Source organism: Lepus europaeus, chromosome 13 (assembly GCF_033115175.1).
Source record: "Lepus europaeus isolate LE1 chromosome 13, mLepTim1.pri, whole genome shotgun sequence".
In the NCBI taxonomy this organism is placed as follows: Eukaryota; Metazoa; Chordata; class Mammalia; order Lagomorpha; family Leporidae; genus Lepus; species Lepus europaeus.
In genome coordinates this window covers 66,359,099-66,386,775 of record NC_084839.1, presented here as the reverse complement: position 1 = coordinate 66,386,775, position 27,677 = coordinate 66,359,099, and the positions used below count along the sequence as shown (strand labels likewise).

The window sequence follows — 27,677 nt, the reverse complement described above, 5'->3', positions numbered from 1 at the left end:
CTGGAAGAGGAGCAACCGTGTCTAGAACCAGTGTCCATATGGGATGCCGGCGCTTCAGGCAGGGCGTTAACCCACTGAGCGACAGCGCCGGCCCCAGATTTTAAAAATTTTTGACACCCATCCTTCGACTCCAGGGCAGGTCCATTTCCAGTGATCCAACTCTTGGCAGAGCTGCCAGGGCTCTTCACAAGCTGACTTCTGCTGAAGCCCAGGCTTACCACATTGAAAGCCACTGCAGTGGACTGGCCTGTTGGGTCTCCTTGAGGGCAGATCACTGTACAGATCAGCCATTAATAGGCCTGCCACCCACTGCTTCTGATGCCGAGCTTTCTTTTCCTCCTGGTTTGTGTTAAAGCAGACCAGAGGATGCAAGTCAAGGGAGTGCCCGTTTCCCATCTCTAATCTTCGGTGGCCTGAACTACAAGTCTATAGTCACAGGCATGTTCTGTAGTAGTTTTTCTAAGGTAGACAATGCCCATGAGGAAAATTATATTCTCACTTTAAAACTTTCTTTCCCTTTGGTCTGAAAGGGAGGTTTTTTCTACTTACTGTATACTTCGCTGATGGCGAAGTGAATCAAGCTATGAGATTATTATTTGAGTTCTTATTTTGGCTATGCTATTGCAGAAAAATGTTAGCTATCTCTTTTATAAGGTCTAGAGATTAAATTGTGCATCCTACAGATTCCTTCATAATAGAATTAGTTTCCTACCTTGAAGAGAATAGAGAAATGAAAGAACAAGTTGGGCTTAGAATAGAGAAATGAGGGAGCAAGTCCTAGATCGCATTTCATTTTCCATGAACTTTTTTGAAGTGCTCTAATTGTTTTAAAGTTTTCTGCTTTTGAGATTTATTTTTGAAGACCTCTTTTAAAGCATCACAGAATTCAAGGGGAGTTTTACCGTGAATGGAGCTCCCACAAGCTCAGGTACACAGTTGGCTTCCACAGTCTCTCACAGCAGAGCTGTAAGAGTAAGGCGGCTCTGATTTGGGGCATGTGTGGCCTTGGAATTTCTATTCTGATGCTTCTTTAAAAAGCTGAAAGTCCTCCAAATTTCCTCTGGTGTCCCTTAGGTGTTACTACAGCACAGTGATGGCTCACCGAGAACTACTTCGTCCATTTTTTGTTCTTTGCTTTTCAAGATCAGTACTACGTCTTGGTAAAAATACTCAATCCTCTCAGGGAGACCCTGTCTTCCACTCCTGTTCCTTCGGGGCATGAGTCTGTGTCCAGATGAGGTCAGGACAGAGGGTAGAAAGCAGGTGTGCCTCTGCTGCCTGCCCACTCTCCTGCTGGCTCGGTGGCTTCTCCGAGTGATGTTTGTGCTCCCTGGGCTGCGGGAGATGACCTGGCTAAAGGGCACCTGTGAGCAGCCCAGACTGCAACAGAGAGGCTTGCAATTACACACTCTGCCCCCTTCCCTCCAACAGGCCAGGGCAAGCAACAAGGAAAACACACGTTCAGGATTCTTTGGTTGGGGGGGGGGGTGGAGGAGAGTAAAGGGCTGGTGCTGTGGTGTAGCTGGTTAAGCCGCTGCCTGTAAGGATATGGGATACAGGTTCGAGTCCAGGCTATTCCACTTCCCATCCAGCTCCCTGCTAATGTGCCTGGGAAAGCAGCAAGTGTTTGGACCCCTGCACCCACTTGGGAGACCTTAAAGTTGTCACCCCCCACCCCCCACCCCCATGGCTCCTGGCTTCTATCTGGCTCCATTCTGGCCATTGCAGCCGTCTGGGGAGTAAACCAATGGATGGAAGATCTCTCTCTGTCTCTGTGTCTCTCCCTCTTTTGCTGCAACTCGCTTTCAAGTGAATAAAATTTTTTAAAACGGGAAACAAGAGTTGAAGACCTGTAACTGTTCCCGTGGCAGTGGCCCTGGGCACAGGCACAAGAGCGGTGGTGGGACCTAACCGCATCCCTCACTGCCCCTGGGCTCAGCTGGACACTGAGCGCTCCTCCCTAGGCCGGTGCCCAGGCTCTGAGCTGCGCACCTGTGGGAGGCGGCGTCAGGACGGCGGTGTGCTGTGCGCGCTGCTTGCCGGCAGCTTGAGACCGCGGCAGATGCTTCTTGAGCGTGGCACACCTTGGGCGTTACACACAGGGCTTCAGGGGACGACCCTGTCAACTAACTGGGTTGGAAGGAAAGCAAGTCTGGGGGCTGCGCGTGTTTGAGGAATGTGAGGTCAACTGATTCTCCCGGAAGCTCACCAACCTCTCTGCCGGCCCCCAAGGAAAGCCCCAAGAACAGTGCAGGCCAGCTCCTGTCCTAGAACTTGCTTGCCCCCTGTGCTCCTCCTCCCGCTCCCCAAGTGGGTCGTGCACGACACGCCCCCTTCTCCTCCAGCCCTGTTAGCCCCGTTCTTTTCCCAAAAGAAAACAGTCAGCATCTTGACAAGCAAGAGAACCTAAAGACACAACACGTCCCACTCCCCAGAGATGTCCTCTTACCAGCTTTACCTGCCGGGGGTCTACCCGGCCCTTTCTGGCCGCGGATACAGATACTTTGTATTTTTCCCCCTCCTTCAAAAATTGCATTCCGTAGATTCTGTTTTAAAATCTGCTTTTTACTTGAGTGTCTAGGGACAATATTTATGTGGCCAACATAAATATATAAACTTATTTTAGTAGTTATGTATTCTTTTATACAGTTCTGTTGTATTTATCTATTTCGATGATGACAAAGATTGTTGCAAACTTAAGCATTTAAAACTAAAAGGGAAGTTCTCCCAATCATTAGCAGCATCTCCTATGATTTCTATGAATTCATCCCCAGAACTGGATGGTAGTTCACTTTTTTCACCCTTCAACCTGCCCTCCTGAAAAGCTGTACAAATTCACTCTCATCATCTATGTGTTAATGCCCATTTATTGGAAAAATCTATCATTTTCTATTATGTTGACAAAATGATATTTTAATTTGTGTTGCCTTGACTTTTAATGGAATTAAATGCTTTTTCATGTTTCAGTATTTGAGTTTATTTTCCTGTGAGTTATCTGTTCGTGTCCTTAAACTGTGTTTTGGGTAAGTTAGTAATTGTTTTGTAAGCAATTTTTAAAAGTATGTTGTTACACATTGAAAACATCTGTGGCTTTCCTTTTGAAATTATGTGAGTTGTGTTTGAGTTTTAAAAGTGTGATTTTATTTATCTCCCACCCCCAAAAAGGTAATAAAGATTGCTCCCATCCTTGGTTTGTTCCCCAAATGCCTGAAACTGCCAGGGCCAAAGCCAGGAGCCGGGAGTGCAATCCAGATCTCCCACACAGGCGGCCAGAACCCAAACCTTTGAGCCCTCACCACTGCCTCCCAGGTCTGCATCAACAGGAACTCCAACCAAGGATCAAACCCAGGCGCTCCAACGTGGGATGTGGGCAGGTTCCGCACTCGGCTATACCTCTGCCCTGCTTTCTCCACTTCTAAGAACCTCTGCTCATGACTCCCCTGCGGTTAATACTGTTTTATAATACTTATCTTGTGATGGGAAAGGATTTTCTATGACCAATTGATTACTAATGTCCCCTTGTACTTTTCTGTTGTTACTATTACAATCTGAATTTTAATTATTTGGGAATGTATTTTAGTGTAGAGTGTGAGATAAAGACCTAATTTGCCTTTTGGTCAAATAATGGTGCCCCAGAAACCCTAACCTTATTTGTTAAATAATTTATTCTCCACTCACTGAGTTCAAGTTCTACTTGGTGACTTAGTACTTTCTTAAGAACTTGGATCTGTTTGTGGAGTTTCTTTTCTGTGCCCTGATCTGAGGATTGTGGCTGTAATGTGCCACCCCCATGAGCTGGAATGTATCATTGCCCCAGGAAATTGGGACAGAAAAGATGGAGTGCTGGGAAGGTAAACAGTGAATTTCAGGGGCTATCGTCATTTCTTACCACTCCTGCTGGGGTGTCGTAGAGGGAGGGATTACCTACTGTATTTCTCTCCCTAGAGAGAGTACATGACTTGCCCCATTCCCTAGTTTGGCTAGAGACCGATGAGCCTGGATTCTCCCTGCACTGAGATGTGGGTGGCCCGCTTATGCCCTCTCCTTTTTTTTTTTCTGGAAGTTTGTGCTCTGCAGGGATTGAGGTGGAAGTACAGTCCTCCACTGGACATTGTGGTGACCTGAGCCTCTCTATTTCCACATCCCCTTTCAAATGAGGCGCTATGGAAGATATCAGTTGCATACTTGGAACCACTTGTACCAAACCTGCTGCATCTCTCTGGAATAGGGAATATTAGGGAATCAAAGAAAAATACAAGTCGTAACACTGTCTTCTATATTAAAACAGATTCAGATACATTAGTGAAGAGAATGCAAAATTGAAATATCTAAGTTTATTTTAGGATACAACATAAAATTTTAGATCAATTACAATTTTCCCCCAAGTGCATTACTTCAGACTTTGGAGAGATGAATTCCTTCTCTGTCATTTTGAAGGTTTTGGTGGAAAAGTCTGAGAAATACTGTCCCATGTGGTTGGTTGATTTTTATGTAATTCAAAATATTTTTTAGCTTCTCTTGAGAGTCTTTGACCCATGTGTTGTTTAGAAGTATGTTATTCTCTAATATTTGGGGTATTTCCAGCTTTCTTTGTGTTATTGGTTTCTAGTTCAACTCCATTGTGTTCTGAGAGTATACCCTGCATGGTTTCGTTCCTGTAAATTTGTCATGGAGTGTTCTGTGGCCCAGAATGTGGTCTATCTCGATGAGTGTTCCATGTGAACTTGAGGAGACTGTGTGTTCTGCTGTGTTGGATGATGGAGTCTATAGATGTCAATCATATCTCGCTGATTGGTGGTGTCAAGTCTTGTGTCCTTGCCAATTTCTGTCCGCTGGCTCTGACCATTCCTGATGAAGAGGCGTTGCACTCTCCAACTACAATAGTGGATGCAATTTTGTCCCCCTGCAGTTCGGTGATATTTGCTTTGTATGTTTTGACGCCATCTTTAGGTGTGTATGCACATTAAGGTTTGTCATGTATGATTCCAAAGCTATTTTAGGGTCTCTAGGAGCCTGAAGGCCATTCCTAATGAACTTCTTGCCACTACTTGGTACCCGTGGTGATGCAAAATCTCTGTTATTACCAAAGAGTGGGAGAGTTACAGAACTCTGCTCTATTTTAACTTTCCTTGGGCAGAAAAAAAAAGGAATTATTTCAATTTCCTGGAATAGAGTTCTTTTAGGGATAAGGTAATGGGCCCTTTTTTTATTGAAGTCATCATTTCAAATAAGTTCTGTTCTGAATCTTCTATGGGTGGTAGAAGGTTTGGGCTAATGAGCTGGTTATGCATCAGCAAATCACTTGAAAGTTTTACTGTTGGGAAAGCAACATCAACTCCCTATGTGCTGGGAGCTCATTTTCTTAGGAAGGGCCTCTTTCCCAAGCTGTGCAACAAAGTGGGGAGGGGGGAAGGGGCGGGTAAACAAAACAGTCCTTTCAACTAAATTGGATTTTTTGTTGGATTTCAGAAAAAAAGGCGGGATATTTTCCTTTTAATAGGAGAACAGAGGCCTGTGGTCGATCCTAAGATGTCATCCCACATAGATTGCATCCAAGTGATCAAACAGTAGTTGTGATTTTTGTGACCCAAGCTTGATGCATTGTTTGGTTCAGAATTCACCCAAAGTAGTATATTATAGAGTCAGCTGTCATCTCACATAGGTTGTATCTAAGTGATCAAACAGTGGTTGTGATTTTTGTGAGCCAAGCTTAATGCAGTGTTTGATTTGTGATTCTCCCAAGGTGTAGTACATCACAGAACCAATGGGATGAATGACAAAATAAGATCCGTCGGCCTGAAGTGAGGGTGTTACATAGGTAGTTATTTCATTTACTTGTGTTACGGATTTTTCAGGTCGGGAGACATTTAACTGCTTCAGATACTCCACTAGGTTTAGTGCTATCGAAGGAAAGGGAACCATGAGCTAGCCCTTGGCCCCAGCCCCTGAATTTCTTGTGAATTGTGGCAGAAGCAGAGGCAAGCTTTTTTACCTTATGGCATGAGGTCCAGTGAGCACCTTGGGCCCAGAAGCAAGGTTCTTGGTATGAGGAGGCAAACGCACTGAGAGAAGATGACAGCCAATGCTTGGGAGGTTCCTGGTTCGTCGTAAGCTCTTTAAGTGCCTTAGGCGTTGCACAAACCCTTTAACCCACCTAGCAATTTTATGAGATTTGCTGAGTATCCCCATTTTTATAGGCAAGGAAACCAAAGGCACAAAATCTTAGGTAAGATGCCCAGTCACCCACAGACAGCAAGTGGTAGAATGAGGATTGGAAGCCAGGACCCTCATCTCGTGTCCTAGCTACTCCAGCATCCTGGCCATGTCAATGCAGGAAGGCTGTGGCTGCTCGAGCCGTTCCTGTGGGAGAGCTCTATGGTGTAGCGGACCCTGGGCCAAATGGCATCAGAATGCCAGTCAGCCGCCCCGGTATAGTTACCATATTGAGACGACTTGCCATGCAGTTGAAAAAGAAATACTTTAGGGCTGGTGTTGTGGCCTAGCGGGTTAAACCACCCCCTCTGCAACACTGGCATCTCATATGAGTGCAGGTTCAAGTCCCAGCTGTTCCACTTCTGATCCAGCTCCCTGCTAATGCACCTGGGAAAGCAGCAGGAGATGGCCCAAGTTCTTGGACCCCTGCACGTATCTGAGAGACCTGGATGAAGCTCCTAGCTTTGGCCAGGCCCAGGCCTGACCGTTATGGCCATTTGGGGAGTGAACCAGTGGATGGACAATCTCTCTCTCTCTTCTCCCTCTCTGTAACTCTGCTTTTAAAATAAATAAATAATCTTAAGAACAAAAATACTGCTACTTCTCAATTATGTGAAACAAGAAGAGTGAGGGGCTTATGTCCTCCCTCATTTGGGAGTTCAGGCTTTTGAAAGAAGATAACCACACGAGGCGTGCTATTTGACATAATTTGCTTTGATCCAGCAACTTCAAATAATAAATTCTATAATGGGAGACTGTTTGCTTTTCTACCACAAGTTTTTTAAAAGCACTTGTTTTAATAGATGATCTTGCTTTAATGCAAGATCCTCACTCTGAAACCCTCTGCTGGGGAGCTGGCCCCACCCAGATGCCTCCCCAGGCAACGTTTTCCCCAAATAACAGCAGAAGACAGCAAGTCTTCAACACATTTACTTAAACACTTTCAGTCCAGCTAAAGATAGAGCCTGTGTTAACACATTTGCTGGTGGCTGGCCGGCTTTCACACTCCGCACCCCCAACTTGAGCCGTGGCAGGTACCCACAAGAAGCACAGGCAGTTCCCTGGACTCGATGCAATAGCAGACGAAGCCAGGGCTAGCATCTGCTCCTTCCCCTGTGTATAGGAAGTTCACTCCGCCCGCGGCAGCCTCTGATGGCCATTGTCCCTCTGAATAGCTACACTATTCACCCCTCAAATGTTAGAGCCGGGCCACAGAGCTGGCATTCTCCGTGCGTTTTTGCTCTCTGGTAAAAGCTAAGGGAATTATGCACGTCGGCAGACCATTTACGATGGATCTTTAAAAGGTTCTCCAAGGAGCAGGCAGGTGGCCTGGCGGGTAAGATGTCCCACGTTGGAGTGCCTGGGTTTTAATCTCTGCTCCTGACTCCAGCTTCCTGCTGCTGTAGACCCTGGGGAGCAGCAGGAGATGACTCAAGTGGCTGAGTTCCTGCTGCCCACAGGGAGTCTTGGATTGAATTCCCAGCTTCTGGCTTTGGCCTGGTCTGGGGCCAGCTATTACAGGCATCTGGGAGTGATGTTGGGACTGAACCAAAAGGTGGGAGCTCTCTCTTTCTCTCAAATAAATACATTTTTTAAAAAAGTTCATGGAAAATGTACATTATCTTTTAATTCCATTTTTTTTCCAAAAGCTTTTTGAGGTACTTGGTATTACAATATCGATACTGATATTACAAACCAAACAGGATCTCCTCGCAATGAGTGTGCTTCTAAAAGATGTGTGGGTCTGGGCCGGCGCTGTGGCTCAACAGGCTAATCCTCTGCCTTGCAGCGCCGGCACACCGGGTTCTAGTCCCGGTCGGGGCACCGGATTCTGTCCCGGTTTCCCCTCTTCCAGGCCAGCTCTCTGCTGTGGCCCAGGAGTGCAGTGGAGGATGGCCCAAGTCCTTGGTCCCTGCACCCCATGGGAGACCAGGACAAGCACCTGGCTCCTGCCATCAGATCAGCGTGGTGCGCCGGCCGTGGCGGCCATTGGAGGGTGAACCAACGGCAAAGGAACACCTTTCTCCCTGTCTCTCTCTCTCTCACTGTCCACTCTGCCTGTTAAACAAAAAAAAAAGAGGAAAAAAAAAAAGAAAAAAAAAGATGTGTGGATGTGTGGGTCTGAAGAACCTGGATCTCATTTAAAGCACTATTTGATGATCCTTTTCTAGAACAATCTCCCTGTTCCTTTGCTTGCAAATTCAAATCATTCATGCAAAGCAGACTGCAGCCCCGGCCACAGCCACACAGAGGCAACCAGCTGGCCAGTATGTGAGAGGCGCTTCCCGCTGGTCTGCCGGGGGAAGGGAGAGCTGGTGTTTTCGGGCCCAGGAAACTCCGCTGTCTCCCGGGATTTAAACACGGAGCAGAGGTCTCCTTGTCATTTCTACAGAGTGTTTCCACACTGCATGGTAGGCGTCTTCCATCTATGTTTGGGTCACCTACTCGATTTGTGGCCAGTGTCTCACATCTCATCCCCTCTGGTTGCATTTTACTGCAGCGTCAGCAGGTGGGGCGTGAGGGTTTACTGTCTTGGAACAGAGGGTTCCTTGTGGGTGCAGATCTCTTCATCTTTCCAGCGTGTACCTCAAAACCCAAGAAACCCAAATAGCATGGAGCTGGTAAATGACAAGGAAAAGACTTGGGTGAAATAAGCGTCCTCCCCCAGCGGTGCAGACAGTCACCTCGCTTAATCATTCAGAAATGTGCTTTGCCCACCGGGGAAGAACCACACTGTCTGGCTGTTTTCGGTTCCCGTGCCGGGGGAGGTGGCTGAACTGGGGAGACGACGTTACTCCAGCCAGTGCCTGTGTGCAGTCTGCACCATGTGGGTGGTTTATCTGAGCTCCCAGCCCCCGGAAATGAGAGGTGGGCCAGTGATGAGTCGTGTGAGTGTGTGAGAGAGAGACAGAGACAGAGAGAGAGAGAGAGAGAGAGAGAGAGGTGTACCATGAGCAAGGCAGGCACCCTCTGGCCTGAGGATGGCGCGAGGGTCCGGCTGGAAGGCTACTGTCATCCTCCTGTGCAGGGCCCCCTCCCCAGGGATTGCCAGCACCCCAGAGGCTGGTCCTGGCTCAGTCCGGGGTGTCCCCTGGGGCTGTATGTCGTCTGCCTCTACTTGGGAGCACTCCAGAAGCAGCTGAATGGCACCCCTATTGCAGCTTGAAGATTAATGCATTATCGTGGTGAAAAGGCATGTTTAGACTCTTGAAAAGTTATAAAGCACTAAAGAAAGCGAGATTGTGCTAAATTACCTAACCGTGTGCTTCTCTTGGTTTTCTGCATTTTAGCTTCTTCCATAAATGGTTGCCATTGTTTTTCACCTGGGCTGTTTATCACCTGATGAGCTATTTTCGGAGGCTTCACAGGCAGAGTTTCGCTAAAACTCTGAGGCTTTATTCATAGAAAGGCCTTTGTGCTTTGTGGAGGTGGACACTCTGAATGCTGCCTCCCCTGTACTGAGAAGGGAGAAGGGGTTCGTGTTGATGGCCCCCGGGTGCTCACCAGTGTCTCTGGGTGACCTGCTTGCCCCATCAGCAGTTCTGTGTGAGTGTGAGGGAGCCTGTGTGGTTTCATCTGGTGGTTCTGTGTCCCATGTTGTGGATGCTGTTTCACCTTCTCACACCATTCTCAACTTCCACACTAACTTTCCGTGGTTGGCCAATGTCTTTCGTGATGACAAAGAATGGATCCCATGGCTCTCCTCACTTCTCTCTGCCTTCAGAGAGCATCACTGGTATAGCAATGGATATTTTGTGGGAAGAACTAGGAAATAGTTCATCTTCCAGGCCAACCATGAACACTTGGAAGTGGCTGTTTAGAATTTGGAAGCTGCATTTGAGTTCAGTGGGAAGTAGTGCTGTGATCGGTTAGTATCTGCGGTAGGTTCAGCGAGAAGGTGGTGATATGTGTGCAGTGTGTTTGCATTCCTAGGAGATGAAGGGTCATCTTTCTCAGGAGTGAGAGAGGAGCAGGTGCTGTGACACAGACGGTTAAGCTACTACTTGAGGCACACAAATCCTATATCAGAGTGTTGGTTTGAGTCCTAGCTGTTCCATGCTCCTGATCCAGTTTCCTGCTACGGTGCCTGGGAGGCAGCAGATGATGGTCCAAGTACTTGTGTTCCTGCCTCCCCACAGAGGAGACCCAGATGCAGTTTCTGTGTCCTGCCTTCAGCGTGGCCCGGCCCTGGCTGTTGCAGGCATTTGGAAACCGAATCCTCAGATAAAAGATATCTCCTTCTATCTTTCCATGCCTCTCTATCACTCTGCCTTTCAAATAAAATAAACCTTAAAAAGAATGAGAAAAAGATGGGCCTCCAAGAAATGAAGGTGTTTTTATATTGCTCATACAAGGGCACTTCAAAATGTGTCTTGCAAAACAGAATGAAAAAATGAGTTTATCTTGGCACCCAAAAATTTGAAATCCACAATAACTTTTTTATAGTGTGCACTTTCTATGAACTTTTTGAAGAAACCTTCTATTTCATGCCTTTTTACTTAAATATACCACTTGGGTTTTGTAAAGGCATTCCATGAAGTTGTTATCATAGCCATGTTGAAGCATACCAAGCCCTTTTATACCAGCTTGGCACCCTGGCAAGGCGGGGCCCCTGGGAGGGGTGGGCTCGTGTGTCCTGATGCCCTTAGGGACATGTGGGCTGTTTCCCTCCTCTCAAGTGAGAAGCAGAAACCACAGCTAATGCCGGGCAGTAAAACTGTGTGGACATTTCAGTCTGCTGATCTTGGCTCTTGCTGAGCTGTTAACGGGAGTGTTCTGGCTGCCTCCTTGTCAGCAGGAACACGGCTCCTACGTTTTTCAGAGGGAGGGACTCTCTTGCCTGTGGGCACGTGGCCTGCTGGGGTCCTCCAGTGCCAACAGCCATCGCAGCATTGTTCTTCCCATATCGGTGTGGACAACTGTCAAGTTCTCCTCCCCGCCCTACCCCCATCAACAGACACTGGGGAGGGGACATGGAGGAGAGTGGGGTCCTGGGTTGTGTGCTTCTGGGGCCTGGGAGGTCACTGCAGACGCTGTGATTCAGCGCCCGGGCGCCTTGGGCAGTTTGTAGCGTGCATGTGCTCTCCTCCTGGTCAGCGCTGACCTATTTGTTTTGTGGCTGCAGATCCTTCAGCCCATGGTGCTGTCAGGCCAGCCCACAGCTGGGCAGGATGTCACTCAGAATGGGCTTCCCATGGCACAGCCGCTGTTGTCTGCAGGCTGACATGTCCTGGGTGTTGAACATGGGTCTTGTGGGAAAGTGCGTGGTAGCAGTAGGCCAGCGCTCCTGGGACTTGCCTGGAGATGTCTAGGGACAGAACCTCCGTTGTAGGTCGTAGCACCCTGGAGCAGCCCGAGGAGAATGGGCAGGCCCTGGGAGGGAACCTGATGAGAGCTCTTTAGAGAAATTATGGAACATTAGGACCAAGATGAGATTTACTCAGGTGGATTTGACCCTGTGGGTGTTGAGCCTCCTAGTGGGTGTCTTGGTGCCTGTGTTCTTATTTATTTGTTGGTGCCTTTTACACTTTGGAGGGAGACAGGAAGTCACAAAGGGGTCTTTAAGACATTGATGAAGCTGTCCTTGAAGCTGCCCACAGCCCAGGAAGGTGAAGAGAAGGTAGCAGTGGTGCAGAGAGAGGCGAAGCACACCTGCCACGTTCAGTCCATCAGGGGTCTTGTAGGCCCCATATCCACTGTGTTCTGACCCGCCTACTTCTTGCATCCTGCACGGCGCCCACCTGGTTTTCCAGTTTCCACTCCTGCTCCTGACGGCCTCCTCTGACCCCAGCCCCCTGAATGACTCTGCCAGCACCTACATCAGAGGCTGTCGCTCCTCTGCTCAAAGCCTTCCTGGGGCTTGGAATAAAGTCCAGACTCCTGGGGCTCCCCACAGGAGGCGTCTGCCCTGGCTGGCATCTCTCCGGCCTCACTTCCTGCCACTGTCCTGCCGCAGCCTCACCAGACTTCTTGCTCTTTCTTGGACAGGCTAAGTTCTCTCCCCACGCCCACCAGGACCTTGGACTTGCCGTTCCTTCTGCCTCCAAGCTGTTCCCCCACAGACTTCCAGGACTGAGGGGCTCATTGTACTGAAGTCTCTGTAGATGTCACCTCTTCAGAGAGGGTGTCCCTGATGACTGGCTATCCCTGCACATGCGCACATACACGATGAAGAAAATGCCGAGAGAACCGCCTTCCAGAACAGTACCTACAGTGTCTTCTTCCAGAAGGAGAGGCTCTTGATCCCACAGGTCTTTACAAAGCCCTCCTGCTCAAATAGGAGTCCAGGTATTGTCCCGTTTGGCTCATGCTAGCAGGACATCTGTGCGGAACTTACTGGCAGGCTTGGCTCAGCAAGGAACTGGGTTCAGCAAGTATCCGTGGCGAGCTGGGTGTGTGTGTCGGGCGCTGTAGTGAACGGACACTCCCCTCCCCCTTGCACACAGCCTCAGATAAACAGATGTTGGGTTGTGACAGTGCTATGAGCGAAGGTGAGTGCGAGTGGGGAGTGCGCCACCTGCATGTGGCCTGGTGCTAGGTGTTCGTGCTGGACAGAGCCTCCCCGCCTCCTGCAACACACTCAGCTCCTGCAGCGCAAGAAAGGGCGGGACAAGGGGCTGTGCATTGTGGTGCAGTGGGTTAAGCCACTGCCTGCCACGCCAGCATCCCATATCAGAGCACTCTGCTTTCAATCCAGCTCCCTGCTGGTTCTCCTGGGAAGGCAACAGATGATGACCCCAGTGCTTGGGCCCCTGCCACCCACCATGTGGGAGACCCTGATGGAGTTCCAGGCTCCTGGCTTCAGGCTAGCTGAGACTTGGCTGTTGCAGCCATTTCAGAAGCAAATCAGTGCATGGAAGATCCATTTCCCTCTCTCTCTCTCTGTCTTTCCCTCTCTTTCCTTTTCCCTCTCTCTCTTTCTTTGTTGCTCTACCAAATAAGTCCATCTTAAAAAAGAAAAGAAAAGAAAAGAAAAGGAGTAGGACGGAGGGTTCTCTGGAGCTGTGTCTTCATTTTGCTCTGAAGGCTGCATCTGATGCCCACTTGGGAGCCCAGCCTTGGGTGTAGCTGGGAGGCCAAGAAGTCGGGGTAAACCTCCACGCTGGTAACCATGTTCCACTCCCTCCATCGGAGCTTGCCGACAGCGGACGGAAAATTGCGTTGACAGCTTACCCCAGCCCACACAAGGTTCTCTGTTTTATATGAGAAACCACACAGGCAGGACCAGCCGCCCTGAGAGCAGGATTCCCTTGGTTGTTTCCAAGGCGGCTCGGACTCCCGACTGTGCCTCTCAGCCTCTGTCTCGGAAGGTTGCCAGGGAGCCCCCTCGCACGCTGCGCCAGCCTTCCCTGCCTCCCTGCTGCCTCTGCCGCCTTGGCCATGATCTCTTCCCATGGGAATCGTGGTTGACCTCCACTTCTGTCATCCCCATGCGCCCAGTGTGAGTGAGGGCCGGGGCTCAGGGTGGCCCAGCCCGGTGGGATCCATCCCTGGCCAAAGCTGGTCGCTGCCGCTCTCTGGGAGCCACTGTGCCCCAGCGCTTGTTGAGCCTGGTCCTCCAGCCCATCTCACAGGGTGCGAGTAGCCACGTTGGAGGGCCATGCTCCATTGATCGTTACACTCTTGCCTGCTTACATTGTGAGCCAGGTCAGGTGGCGAGGGATGGCTGGGAAGCAGGTGTTGTCTTCTCCTTTCCTCCCAGGCAAGCCAACAGGGCCTCGGGCGCCGCTGAGAGCCTTGGCGCTCCGGGAGCACCCAGCAGTGTCTCCCATGTATGCAGAGAAGCCTGGGAGGAGGACATTGTGTTTGAACTTCAGGCAACAGGATGACCGGGTGGTTCAGATGAGGAGTAAAGCAACTCAGCTTCGTGGTGTGGCAGTTGTCAAGAGCCAGTCTTGTTTGGTTTCTGTTCTTGAGTCAATAGACTTTCTTAAAAAAGGTTTGTTTATTTGAAAGGCAGAATTAGAGGGAGAGACAGATCTTCCATCTGCTGATTCGCTGCTGTCTGCTGCTGCTTTCCCAAGTGCACTGACAGGGAGCTCGATCAGAAGTGCAGCAGCCAGGGCTTGGAGATGGTGCTACTGTGGAATGCCAGTGCCTCAGGCGGTGGCTTAACCCGCTGCACCATGGTGCTGTGCCCTCCATAGGCTGTTTCTTAGAGCAGTTTCAGGTTTACAGCAGAATTCAGCAGAAGGTCCAGGGAGTTCCCACACACTTCCCTGCCCCATGCCAGTCTCTCCTGCGGTGACTGCTGGGCTGGGGTGTGTGTGGGTCACAATTGAGGAGCCAGTATTGGCACACGATCACTAACTAGAGTTAACATTACTTAAAACTAGATGGAAGCCACAGTCCCTCATTCGCGTCCCGGTTTGTTCGTTTTGCTGGGTGTGCTGTGGGTGTTTCACAGGTGTGTGACAACCGTGTCCTCCTGTACAGTACCACAGTGGAGTCGCTGCCGGAAACATCCCCTGTGCTCTGCCTGCTCGCGCCCTCTTCCCTCCCAAGCCCCTGGCAACCGCTGATCTGCCGCTGTGTCCGCAGGTTTGCCTTTTCCAGAATGCCATGTAGTTGGTCATCCTGCGGTGCAAAGCCTCTTCACACTGGCTTTTTTCACTTGCTAATATGCATTTAATGTTTCCCCATGTCTTCGTGTGGATTGACAGCCTATTTTTTTTTTCCAATTGATTTTCTTTATTTGAGAAGCAGAGAGAGAGACAGAGAGAGAGAGAGAGAGAGAGACAGATAGCCAGGGATGAGGCCAGGAGCTGAGAAACTCAGTCCAGGTCTCCCACATACATGGTAGGAACCCAGTTATTTGAGTCATTACCTCTGCCTCCTGGGGTCTGTGTTAGCAGGGAGCTGGGGACTCAACCCAGATGCTCCAGTGTGAAGCACCAGGCTGAATGCCCTGGCCCATTGCTTTTTATTACTGTACAATAATATCTCACTGGGTAGATGGACCTCAATTTATCCATTCACCTGCCGAAGCGCATCTTGGTAGCATCCAGGTTTGGGCGATTATGGACAGAGCTACTGTAACCATCCATGTGAAGGTTTTTCTGTGGACATGAGTTTTCCACTGATTTGGGCAAATACAAGGAGCACTGTAGCTGGAGCCTGTGATAGGAGTATATTCGGTTCTGTAAGAAACTGCCAAACTGTGTTTGAGAGCCTTGTGCCACTCCGTGAGTTGCTTTTGGTTGCTAAACCCCTTTCCATCAAATGAATCTGGTTTTTCTAGGCAGAGTGCCAGCAATACCCTGAATGCCGCCCGTCCGAGCCCTGTTTCTGTGCCCTCTGCTGGGGGCTTCAGTGGGGAGCGCTGCCCCTCCATTGTCTCTGTGCTCCTGCTCTCGCTAGAGCTGAGCCCGCCGAGCGGGAAGCTCCCTCGTTTCCTGCTCCCTTTTCGCTTCTGTTTCTCATCTCTGCCCTTTCCCAGCGAAAGGCAAGGGGTAAGTAAGGGAAGGAGAGAGAGCAGGGTCGGCAGGGAGATCCCACCCCTCAGGCTCGGCTGGAAGAGCCGCTGTGTCTTCCCCAGGGCTTTTGCTTCCGTCTGAGGTGCGTTCAGCAGCCAGCACTGAGACGTCCACATGCACTCTGCCCTAACACCGTGGGCCGGCGTGCCTTGTTCTTACTGGTTTGACTCCAGAGTCGACAAATGACATTTCCTCCTGTGACTCGGTGCACATGGGGCATTCGCTGAGCAGCTTTGCTACACACAAACGTGACAGTGTGCATTGGTCTGAGGGAAATACATCTGGGGCTGTAGAACGGACCGTGGACCAAGAGAAAGTCCAGTGAGTCTCCCGCGGTGTATTCCCTCCCTCCTGGGCTCCTGAGTCTCTGAGAACCCCATGACTACAACAAACTCGGGGTGGGTTTTGGTTGTGGCTTGTCAGTCTTTCGAGAGAGGCTTCGTGTTGTGCAACCCACATGCTTTGGGTTACTATGAAGAGACAGGCAGGCAGGCAGGCACAGGTGAACATCAGGACAGGAGGAAGAGCATCCCTCATTTCACTGTGAGACCATTGGCAGGGCTCTCCTGAGTGTCCCTGTCAGCTTGCGTATCTGCCAGCTACTTCTGCTTCCCCTGAGTTCTGGTCCTTCTGTCCATGTGCAGCTGCCGCTGAAGGGACTGTCCCAGTTGGGGTCCAGAATTTCTCAACAAGGTGTCCTGTTAGCTGCAAAAGCAGGGCAGAGTCTGTAGAAGGCTGGCACCCGGCCTCACCTGTTAGGTACCAGGAGTGCCCCCCCAATCATTGCAGCGATCAGAAAATTACCACTCCCTCGAGGCTCCACTAGCAGTGCCAACCCCTGGGCTCGGGAATGGTCAGGTTGGGGGTCTCCTAGTGCGAGGTGGTAAATCTGGATGGAGGAATGACCCCATGGCAAGCCAGGAAGTGGAGAGAGAGAGAAGCTAGGCTGAACTTGAAATCAAGTAGTCAGCCCTCTTGCAAGAACCCTCCTCTGAGCCAAAGACCTCCCATCAGACACACCTCTCGGATGCCATGATTAGATCTCGTCTCCACCCTTACTCCATCCATCATTAGCATTAAGACATCAGACCTGACACGTGTGCCTGAGCTTCCAGGAGACAAGTACTGCTGTGCCCATAACGAACGTGGTGATCAGCACTGGCGCAGCCCTGTCCACACCCCCACTCCTGGGCTCGTGCCACCTTGATCGGAGAGTTGGCCAAGTCCCATGGGTATTTATGTCAGCCCCACCCCGGGCCTCGCAGTGACTCCTGCAGGGCCATTCCAGGGGGTCCTGCCTGTCGTGCTACAGTGGGCGGTAATCAGTTTGTCAACCCCATGATAGTCACGTGGAGCAAATGGGGCAGAGTTCAAGGATGGCTTATCTTTGCCTCCTCCCTGCTCCTTGCTCCTACTGCAAGTGGTTTGCAGCAGGCGGGTGTCTAAGGGTGGCCTCGACACAGCTGAGGGGCTGCACCTGCTAACTCTGCTGGTCCAAGGTGCACATGAGCAGAACCACTGCTGAGCTGGCCTACAGTTTGGCCGGGGAAGCTGAGGCGAGGCCAGTGGGCCTTCAGGGCTGGGGTGGGGGCTTGGAACATCCTCAGGACTCTTGCAGAGCTGGCATTGGGTTCCTGTATTTCTGATGCTCTCTCATCAGCCACCTCACAGCTCGGAGGGGCCCGGGGCTGTGGACAGAGCCATGGTATCTGCCCCTTGAGCCCCAGCCTTGTCTCCTGCCCCTTCTGCACAGATGGGAGTGCGTGCTGGGCCTGCCTGCCTGCCCTCTGCACGTGCTCCACACTGCATGGTTCACGCACTGATGTTGGTAGAGCTGCTATGCGCAGGTGTGCTATTGGCTGTGCTTTGTAGGAAGGGGGCCAGGGTAGCAGGGGCAGTAGGGGGAGATACCCGTGCGGCAGCCTGAGGCGTTGCCTTACACCTGCTAGGCCTTGGGGGAAAAAGGCATCTCAACAGGGCGGTGCTGCTCGCCTCTTGTGAGGCTCTCTGTGGCTTCCCATGGGTGGTTTATTCTTTGCACGCTTTTCCAGAATTCAGGGAGAGCACACGTCGTCTGCCTTTGCAACAGCACCCCTCTGCATGATCTTGTGCACGTGGAGTCACTCCTGGGTGTTTACCAGGGTCTAAAGAGCTCCCTAAAGAGGTTTGTGAATGTTCTCGTTTGTCCTTTGAAGTAGGGACGCGAAGATAATGACCAGTGCCCCCAAATGGGAGATGGTGGGAAATGGGGTCTGGGCTGAGAGAGGAAGAACCAGAGGGGACTGGGCCACATGGGTGACCCGAGTGGAATCCGGGCCCGTCATGGTGCTGAGACAGGCGTCGGGGGTGCAAGGACAGAGTCCCCTGTTGGAGGGGTTCTGGGAGTGGGCGGCATCCTGGAGAATGTGGGGAGTGGGCCTGGCCTGGGAGGCCGGGCAGAAGGGAAGCAGTGCAGTGAGGAACTGTTTCAAGCAGAAGAGATCGTTAGCGTCTTCAGAACACCTGACCAGGTACGCGTTGGGGTGGGAGAAAGGGCTTGAGTAGGCTACGTGGGAAATGCCCGCAGGAGCACGGGTGGGTGTGTTTGCTTCAGCTGTGTCTTGTCCTCCGCAGCGTCAGCTCCTTGTCACCGGTCCTGCCTTTGCTCACGGAGCTCCTGAGCACTTAGCGGGCAGTCGGTGCTCACTGGCCTGAGCGACCCCTGCAGCCAGGCCATGCGCAGAGCACGACATCCCTGTCGTCGTCTCCTAGGGATGTGGCCAGCCCTCCAGCTGCAGGACCTTTTGTTTTCTCATTAAAGTTTCTGGAAAAGGCCACAAGATGCATCTAGGGTGGGAAGACAGTTTTGGGGTCATCTCACTGGTGACCACAGCTCGGGATCAGCGGGGCAGGCCGGGTCAGCAGACTTGACTGCGGGTGCAGACAGGGATGGCACTCCCTGCACTACTCCATGGTTTGCTTTTTTCCCTTTATCCTGGTGAGACCATGTGACATCACTATCTAAGCACGCGCACATGTTTTAACTCACCACCGAGCCGAACGATGTAGCCAGACCCGTGTAATGGTCTTGAAATTGGGAGGACTGAGTCTCATGGGAAGAGGAAGGCCTTTTTCTCACGTGCCCTCCAGCACCGGAGCACCTGGAGCAGGTGCTCAGCTAGCACCTGGTGCAAGACTGCATGTCGGCATTCAGGTATCCTCTGTGGCCCCTGGAATCAGAAGAGCCACACCAGAGCTGCAGCAGTGGGAATCTGGGATAGAGGCGAGGAAGGACTTCCCGCCGAGGGGGCAGGAGGTCCCTTCCCTGGCCCACGCAGTCTTTCTACCCAGTTTATTCCCCTACAACTTTGTGTTCAAGCCAATGATCTCTTAGAGAAATGCACCTCAACGTGCAAGTACTGAAAACCTAGCTGGCACTGAGGCATGGTGCCACGTGTGAGGTCAGAGACGGATAGGCCACAGCTCCTGGCTACACTACGGGGAAGATGGGTTGTGCAAACTTCCCAGCTCCAAGGCATATGGTAAGGATGGCTCTGAGACAGGAAGGACCATTTCTGACATTGGGTGAGGCCTTGACAGGCAGATTTGATCCCTGGGGATGTATCAACATGGGAGATCAGTGTTTTAAATAAAAAATTATTGACACATAATATCACATTGGGGTGCAACAAAGTTTTGGTACAGTGTGCATTGTGTGATGGTCAAATTAGGGTGATTAAGATCTCCACCGCATGTCAGCGTTTGAAATCACCATGCTATCGATAACCAGCAGCAGTAGCTACCACTTGCTGTGTGTTTACTGTATGCCCTTCAGTACCCTTTTCTCCTGTGTCTCCCTGTCCCAGTGTGGGAGGTGGATGTCTGCAGCTCCGTTTACAGCAAAGGATTCTGAGTCTCGGCTAAGCCAAGGTCAGCAGTGGCAGGACTTAGGTCCAGGGGAGCAGGATCTGGGTGAGGGCAGTTGGGCTGCAGAGAAAGGGGGGCAGCTCCCGGCAAGAGTTCAGTTGGAAATGGAACCGGGGCCCAGGTTATGCTCTTTAAACTTTGGCTCTGTGTTCGGACTGGGTTCTGTGGGCAGCGTGGAGCCCATGGAAGGTGGAGAGGGAAGCAGTGATGTGGTCTCACAAGCTCACTCGGGCAGCAGGAGCAAAGGTAAAAGAGGCTGTTGTTGGCAGCAAAACCAGTTTGGCGGCTGTTGTGATAGCCCGGGGAGGTGATGGGGCCTGAACTGGCGCAAGGCGGTAGGGATGCAGGGGATGGACCAGATGGATGATGCGGCAGTCAGGGGTGGGGAAGGAGAGGGCGGATCCACAGTGGTTATCAGCGCTGGTGGGGATGAGCTTATTTTTTAAACACATGACGAGATCCAGGCCTCCAGAGAGGGGTCAGGAGTTGCAGATGGTGTCTGGGGCGTGGAAGCAGGCCCAGCCTGTACGGGAGTGTAGGTGGGCAGCAGTGGCGAGTTCAGCGGCCCACACCGTCTGCCTCTGCTGTAGAATGGAAGATTCCACGGTTCCTTGATAGCTTGGATATCATTGCTGTTCCAGGCGGCTTGGACATTTTGAATAGCAAGGCACGGATTTCTTTGTTTTTCATTTGCTTGCAGTTGGGAGGCATTCAGTAATTATTCAGTGACTTAATATTAAGCAAGTCACAATTTCTTTTTTAACCCTCAAAAGCTATAATATTCCACAGCCAGTGCGCTGGAACCTGAGTGACCAGCAGCAGAGCAACCCAGGGCCCTACGTAAAGCCTCATGGGTGATGTCCCAGAGGGAGGGCAGGGGTGAGGGGATCCTCGCCACTTCCTCTCATTCTGAGCTTTCTGGATGAGTCGAGCCAAGGAGAAGGCCCGGAGAAAGCCCCAGCAGCTGCCATGTTTAGGGGGCACTGGCAGTGCTCCCCAGGACTTGGTGAACCAGGTGTCACGTCATCTCGCGGACTCCATGCAGGAGTCCAGGGGCAGATGTTGCCCTCGCTCTATGGGACACCAAGATTGGGTAACGGAGCCAAGGGCTCACAATTACAGGGTGGCAGAGGTAGGATTCGAACCCAGACCTGACAGCAAAGCTCCTCTCTCTGCGCTGTGACAGAGCCTGAGTCAGAATTGGAAACTGGTAGAGTGTTGCGCTGCAACTGCCCTTTGTCCATGTTTCCCGCCTCCTGGTCCTGAAGGTCAGTGCCGGAAACTTTGCTTTTTTCCCAGCCGACGTGCATTTATGTGGGTAGGGAAGATCTCTGTGAGCTTCTGGATCATGCCTGCTTGTTTTCTGGGATGTCACTGTCGTGTGGTATTGCCTTTGGCTCACTAGATTGGACTCTGTGCTCATGGCCACCCCAGGGCTCTTTAGGAAGAACAGCAGAGGGTCCCAATTCACTGACCCCAGAGCATTCCCTGTGGGCTGTGGCCTTGGAGTATGTTAGCAAGCCCACGTTAAGACTCCATTAAGAATATAGGAATGGAAAGGACCCTGGTTTAGAGTCTCTGTGTTCTGATCATTGGCATAGATGCCACGCTAAGTGGGAAAGTGAGATTGTCATAAAGTGGAATACTCTCAGTGAAACGGTGCACCTGTGGCCTTCATTTTCCTGATCCCATTCAAAGCAGGGAATCCACCTGAAAGGGGGTGGGGCAGGACCAGTGCCCCCCACTGGAAGCTTGAGGAAAGTGCACAGTTCCATGTCTACAGATACCCGGAATTTCGGAACCTGGCCCATCTTCTGGCCCAGTGGTATTGCTTAAAGATCAGGGGCCCGAGATTGAAAGAGGTAAAACGACTTGCTAGAGGTGACAGCACTCACAGGTGACCCTGGTGTCAGGGGCCCCCCCATTAGCTTGTGTTCCCCATATTGCTGTCTGTCCAGGAGAGGAAGGGCCATCCTTTGTAACAGGTGGGTGTTCTTCGGCTGTCTTCAGTAAGCTGAAGCATAATGAGGCCAACCGGGTCCTGTAGCATGAGCTTTGCAGTATCTGTCAGTGATAAACTGAGGACTCTTGGGCAGTTGCTTAACTATACTCCTGTACCTCTACCTTCTTACCTCTAAAATGGGAGCATAACACAAGTTGAGTATCCCTAATCTGAAAAACTGAACTCTAGAATGCTCCAAAATTCAGACATTTTTTGAGCACCAGCATGATGCCACAAGAAGAAAATCCCAAACCTGGCCTCATGTGACGAATTGCAGTCAAAAAACAAACACTGAACGTTCTGTATAAAATCACCTGCAGCCTGTGAGTATAAGGTACATATGAAACATAAGTGAGTTCCACGTTTAGTTATCTCATTATGTATATTCAGCTCTCCCCAAATCCAAAAGACTCGGAAACCTGGAACAGCTGTGGTGGCAGGTGCTCCGGGTGAGGGGTTCGCCCGTGCTGTCTGCTCTGCACCCCGGGTACTGACTGGGATGCTGCAGAGCACACAGGAAGTGCTCACATGAGCCTGGCTGCTATCACTTCTGGTCGCAGTGCCGGGCACAGTGACTGAGCCACCCCTCGGGCTGTGTCCCCTGCTCTGCCACTGGCACAGAGACGTGCACCGTCCGGACCTCACTGCTGGGGCTTTGCAGTTTGGAGTTGCCCCTCCCTGCTCTGTGGGTCAGGAACACAACACCAGCCGTTTCTCATTCATTCTCTGGAAGACTCTGCCCTTGGCAGCTGGCTCCAGCATGTGTTTGGAGAGCAGCGTTCCAAAGGCTGAGATGTTGGCGGAAAGAGCCCTACATCCCCTTGACCCGCCTGCCCTATGGGGTTCATTCCTGAGCCACGTTTCTGAACTCCAGTCCTTGCCATCCCCAGGACACTCTGAAGCTGTTGGGCCAGCCCCCCTGCAAATCCTGTGGCAGCTTTGTGGTCCTCTGAGCAGGTGCACTGGCATGGCTCTGAGCAGGTGTACATGTGAACTGTGTCACCTGTTCCCAGGCCAGAGAGCGCAGCTCCTCTGAGGGCTGTCCTCTGATGAGAGATGCCACATGGATGCTTCCGGTCCTGATATCCTAATCAGTTACTGGAGAGTCTCAAGGTTAGGGTAGGGGCGGGCTCTGCTGCCCTGGTACCACCAGCTCCCCTTGCTGACCTTGTCTGCAGGGTGTTCCCTTTTGTTCCTTCTGCCTAATCGGTTCCTACCCTGAAGCCAGAATCTTTTCCTGGCTATCAACCTCTTAGATATAAACACATTGATAAAAATCATACAATTTGGCAGGTTTCACTAGGCAGTTAAAATCCAGTAATGTTCGCAAGTAACACTGAAGCGCTGGGATATGATTCATAAGGGAGGACGCCCTGAGCCTGTACTGTAGGCTCCAAATTCTGTGCGGCCCATTTGTCCACGTGATTCTCTGCTCCCTCGGCTGCCTTGGCAGATCTCCCCCTTCGGGGACCACTGTCTGCTCCCTGAGCTCCTGGCTGGGTTCCTCATGACCCCTGGGCCCAGGCATGGTGGGAGAGGAAGGGGCAGCTGGCTGCTCCCTGGGCACAGACTCATGTCCCTCCTGCCTGCGTTGGGCTTCACCTGCAGGCCTTCCCTTGCCACCACCTCTGAATCCAGAGCATCCCTCATCCTAAAGGACCTGCTGCAGCCTCTCGCCAGCCGCCCTGACACCCAAACCTCACCCTTTACCTGGGAAGCCTGGCTCAGGGGATCCACGAATGGATGAGCTCTGGATCCTAGAGGGAACAACAGCTCCATCCAGTGGAGTATGAGGGAGCCTGGGAGCAAATGCTGACCACAGTGGAGGCCAGGCCAGGGCATGGTTGCCTCTGCTCCAGTGGCTGGGGCCCAGGTACCCCACATCTAGGCACTACAGCTCAGTGTCCTTAGAAGAGGGGGTCCCCAGGTGGCAGGTAGTTGAGGATGGAGGTTCCCATGCTGAAGGCACAGCCTGGGGCTCCTCCCAGGATTGCCAGGCCAGGCAGGAGCCAGGGGAGCCCTGCTTTGGGGCCCAGGGGAGCTGGGTGCCCAGCATCTCCCAGAGCATTTCCCGTTCGCACATGGGCGAGCGCGTTTCAGGATGGCTCCACTGCTGTCACCTCAGGAGATAAACAGGCCGGCCCTTCCTCTTACATTGTTTCTGTTGGAAACGTGCACCTGAGCGCCACAGAGCTGACTTATCAGTGCGGCATCCCTGTCCTTCCTGGAGGTAGCCTGGGTTCTGACTCTGTTTTGGGAACGAGGGGTCAGGCTTTTCCTGAGGTCTTTCTTCCACTGTGTGTGGCTTTCCCCGTGACACCTGTGCCTTTTTTTTTTTTTTTCTTTTTTCCATTTTCCTTTTTGAAGTTCACAATCTTGGGATTCCCCTCTTGGAGCTATTTTGTGCAAATCTGGCAGGAGCAGCCTAACTGGGATTCTTGCCTGCATGCCATCCATCAGAGGGCCTGTGACGTACAAGCCCAGCTTTTGTATAACACATTTAATTTATTTATTTGGAACAGAGTTACAGACAGAGAGAAAAAGAGATCTTTCATATGCTGGTTCACTCCCCAAATGGCCACAGTGGCTGGGGCTGAGCCAGGCTGGAGCCAGGAGCCTGGAACTCCATCCAGGTCATCCATGTAGTTGACAGCGGCCCAAGCACTTGGGTCATCACCTGGTACTTTCCTGGGAGCATGAGCAGGGAGCTGGGTTGGAAGTGGAACAGCCAGGACTTGAACTTGCATTCATATAGGATGCCAGTGTCGCAGGTGGCAGCTTAACCCACTGTGACACAATGCCGGCCCCAAGATCTGGTTTTGAAAGTCAGGCAGAAGGGCCCTATGGCTGCGGGCACCGAGGCTCCATCTGCACCATGTGTCTCTTTGAGCCCCTGTGTGTGGCGCCTGGTCCTGTAGCCAGACTTTGCCCACTCCTGACCTGGTTGCCCACACGCCTCGGGGCTGCCAAGGCCCCATGTTCCTGCAGGGTCTTCATGCAGCCTGGTTTATAAGCACAGCATCCGGCTTGGGGGTCAGGGCCCCTGGGTCTGTGCAGATTGTGCAGCTACTAGCCCAGAAGCCGGCACCCCAGCCCCTCAGGGAAACTGGGGGCCATGGGAAAGTCCCAAGAGGCTTGACTCCCCTGTGTCTGCCGAGCCTGCTGTTTGGACTGCTGTTTGGGTAGGGAGGGGCACTGATGAACTCCTCCCCGCCAGGGTTCCGTGAGGGCTGTGGTCGGAGGGACTGTTGTTGGAGTGGCGACTGCTCACTCCCTTGGGCATGGCAGTTGGACTGAGGTGAGCTTGAACCTGACTGCTGCAGCTTGAGCAAATTTCTTAGCCTGTGTAAGCCTCGGTTCCCTCATCCGTACAATCAGTTCTATCCGCTGGATGGAAGGCGGTGAGGCTGGGAGGTGCCCGGCTCATGGCTATCACGAGGACTAGGTGAGATAACCCCCCATACAGCCCTGGCGCTGGGCCTGGGACTGCTGTGTGCTCAGTGGGACTGATACCCACCCCCTGAGACGAGAGAGGTCTGACCCTGACCTCCGGGTCCAGGCCCCCCCCCCCCCTCACCCAGGGAGCTTCCTATGGGGGTAAGAGGAAGCCGAGGCCTCACGTTGTGTCCCAGGGCCTCTTCCCTCTGTGGGCATGGTGGCTTTGCAAACCTTAATTCCCAAAGCAGTGAGTTTGGCAGCTGCTAGCTCATGGGTGAGGACCAGGAGGCAAAGCGGCCTGTCCTGGGGTATGGGCAGCAGCCACGTCCCACACTGGTGTCTTCCTGGAGAGCTGGTGTCCACCGCACTCCATTGCATGCACTTGCTCTCATCTTGGCTTTGCTTCAGCGGACGCCTGCGGGAAGCCTGGGAGCTGGGCTGTGCTCACCCTCACTGACAGGAGTGGGGCAGGGAGTGAGGCGTGAAGCTCGGGCACTAGGGACAGGCCCGTCACGCCTCCCGCCAGAGGCATGCAAAGCATGTCCTGCGTTGTCGTCGCATCGTCCTCTGCTGCTGTTCTGGGTCACTGGCTGCCGAGCCCAGACTGCTGTGCGGCAGTGCCAGGAGAGGCAGAACATGACTGCTCCCGAGGTTTTTTGTTGTCTTAACTTATTAGAGAGAGCACGTGCTCCCTTCCCTTGGTTCACTCCCCAAATGCTCACAACCGCAGGGCCAGGCCGAAGCCATTAGCTAGGGACCCACCCCCAGCCTCTCATGTGGGTCCAAGGACCCAACCATGTGCGTCATCACCTGCTGCTCCTAGGGTCTGCTGGAGCAGGAAGCTGGAGTCAGGAGCAGAGCCCAGGCCCTCGGATGTGGGATGCAGGCGTCTTAACCACTAGGCCACACATCACCTCTTTTCCTCAGCTTCAAGTGTACAGCTCCTTAGACTTTTCCTGGCTGGGTTAGGAACGCCAGATGTGTGGATTACATGCCTACCCCTTTATTTTTTATTTATTTTTTTTTAAGATTTTTTTATTTTTTATTTGAAAGAGTTACAGAGAGAGGTCTTCCATCCACTGGTTCACTCCCCAAATGGCCGCAATGGCCAGAGCTGAGCCAATCCAGAATCAGGAGCCAGGAGCTTCTTCCAGGTCTCCCAAGTGGGTGCAGGGGCCCAAGGACTTGTGCCATCTTCTACTGCTTTCCCAGGCCATAGCAGAGAGCTGGATCAGAAGAGGAGCAGCCGGGACTAGAACCAGCGCCCACATGGGATGCCCACACTTCAGGCCAGGGCTTTAACCTGTTGTGCCACAACACTGGCCCCTCGCTTACCCCTTTACATGTATCCAGGGAGACCCCAAGAGTCACACTTACAAAAATTAGTGTCACCTGGCAGCCAGAATAGAATTGCTCAGGGAGACGTGTGTGCTGTCGCGTGCTGTTGCTAACTATCGCTCTCTGTCCCTCCACCCTGCCCCAACTCCAGCCCAAATACGTGGTTCAGGATGCTGAAGTCGGGAGAGTTCATGTCGGGCCTCCAGGGAAAGCTGTCTGAGGTTCTTAGGATGTTTCTTGTTTGAACGCTTCTGTCTCTGTCCCAGGTGTGTGTTTTCCCTGAGTCAGGACTTCCGTGTCTACACCCTAAGGGAGAAGGGGCGAGGCGCCCTCACAGTCTGCGGAGTGGTCGGCTGCCTGGGCCCCGTGCAGTGCAAGAGTGAGAACAGGACTTGGCTGGTTTTCTGACCTCACTCGGTTTGTCCACCTGCTGGGCTGACCTGTCCCAGGCCCTCCGCATGGACACCAGGGCACCTTTTCACAGTTCAGTTTGGGGAAGTCATTCTAGTTTAGCTCATCTTGATTGCATAACTCCCAAGAGGTTCTTTCTTCACTGAGTGTTGTTGCTGTGTTTCCAGAAATCTCTGTAGGGTAATGTGAGAGCCCCCGGGGGCATCTGCTGGCACGGGTGGCTATGTGGTCGCGCGGTGCTCCGTGCTCAGAGGGGCATGAGCTTGGGTTCACTGCTCGACAGCTACAGTCTTGAAACCCTATGTTGTGTGTGGTTTTTTTTTTTTTTTTTTGGACAGGCAGAGTGGACAGTGAGAGAGACAGAGAGAAAGGTCTTCCTTTTACTGTTGGTTCACCCTCCAATGGCTGCTGCGGCTGGCGCACTGCGCTGATCTGAAGGCAGGAGCCAGGTGCTTCTCCTGGTCTCCCATGGGGTGCAGGGCCCAAGCACTTGGGCCATCCTCCACTGCCTTCCCAGGCCACAGCAGAGAGCTGGCCTGGAAGAGGGGCAACCAGGACAGAATCCAGTGCCCCGACCGGGACTAGAACCCAGTGTGCCGGCGCCGCAGGCGGAGGATTAGCCTATTGAGCCGCGGCACCAGCCGAAACCGTATGGTTTTATCTTTGCATTTGTGTCTTGTAAGCGAAGCCTAGTGGGCCAGTGGAGTATGCAATGCAGGCTTGGAGCCTGGGTTCCCAGGGTCCTGATTCCTGCCATCTTCCTGCCTCCCCCGGGTGGGGTCCTTGCTCTGCCCTGCTCTGCTCCTGATGAAACCTGGACACAGAGGTGGAGGTTGGGTGTGTGTACCCCCTGGCATCTTGGCTGGGGTGTGGCGGGGAGGGGAGCATGGTGG

General features: G+C 52.2%; 1 protein-coding gene across 2 annotated transcripts in view; it reads left to right on the top strand.

Annotated features, from left to right (window-relative positions):
• The window catches only part of TGFA (transforming growth factor alpha), a 103,010-nt gene that overhangs the window by 9,714 nt on the left and 65,619 nt on the right, over positions 1–27,677 (top strand). The gene's annotated exons all lie outside the window — the stretch shown is intronic.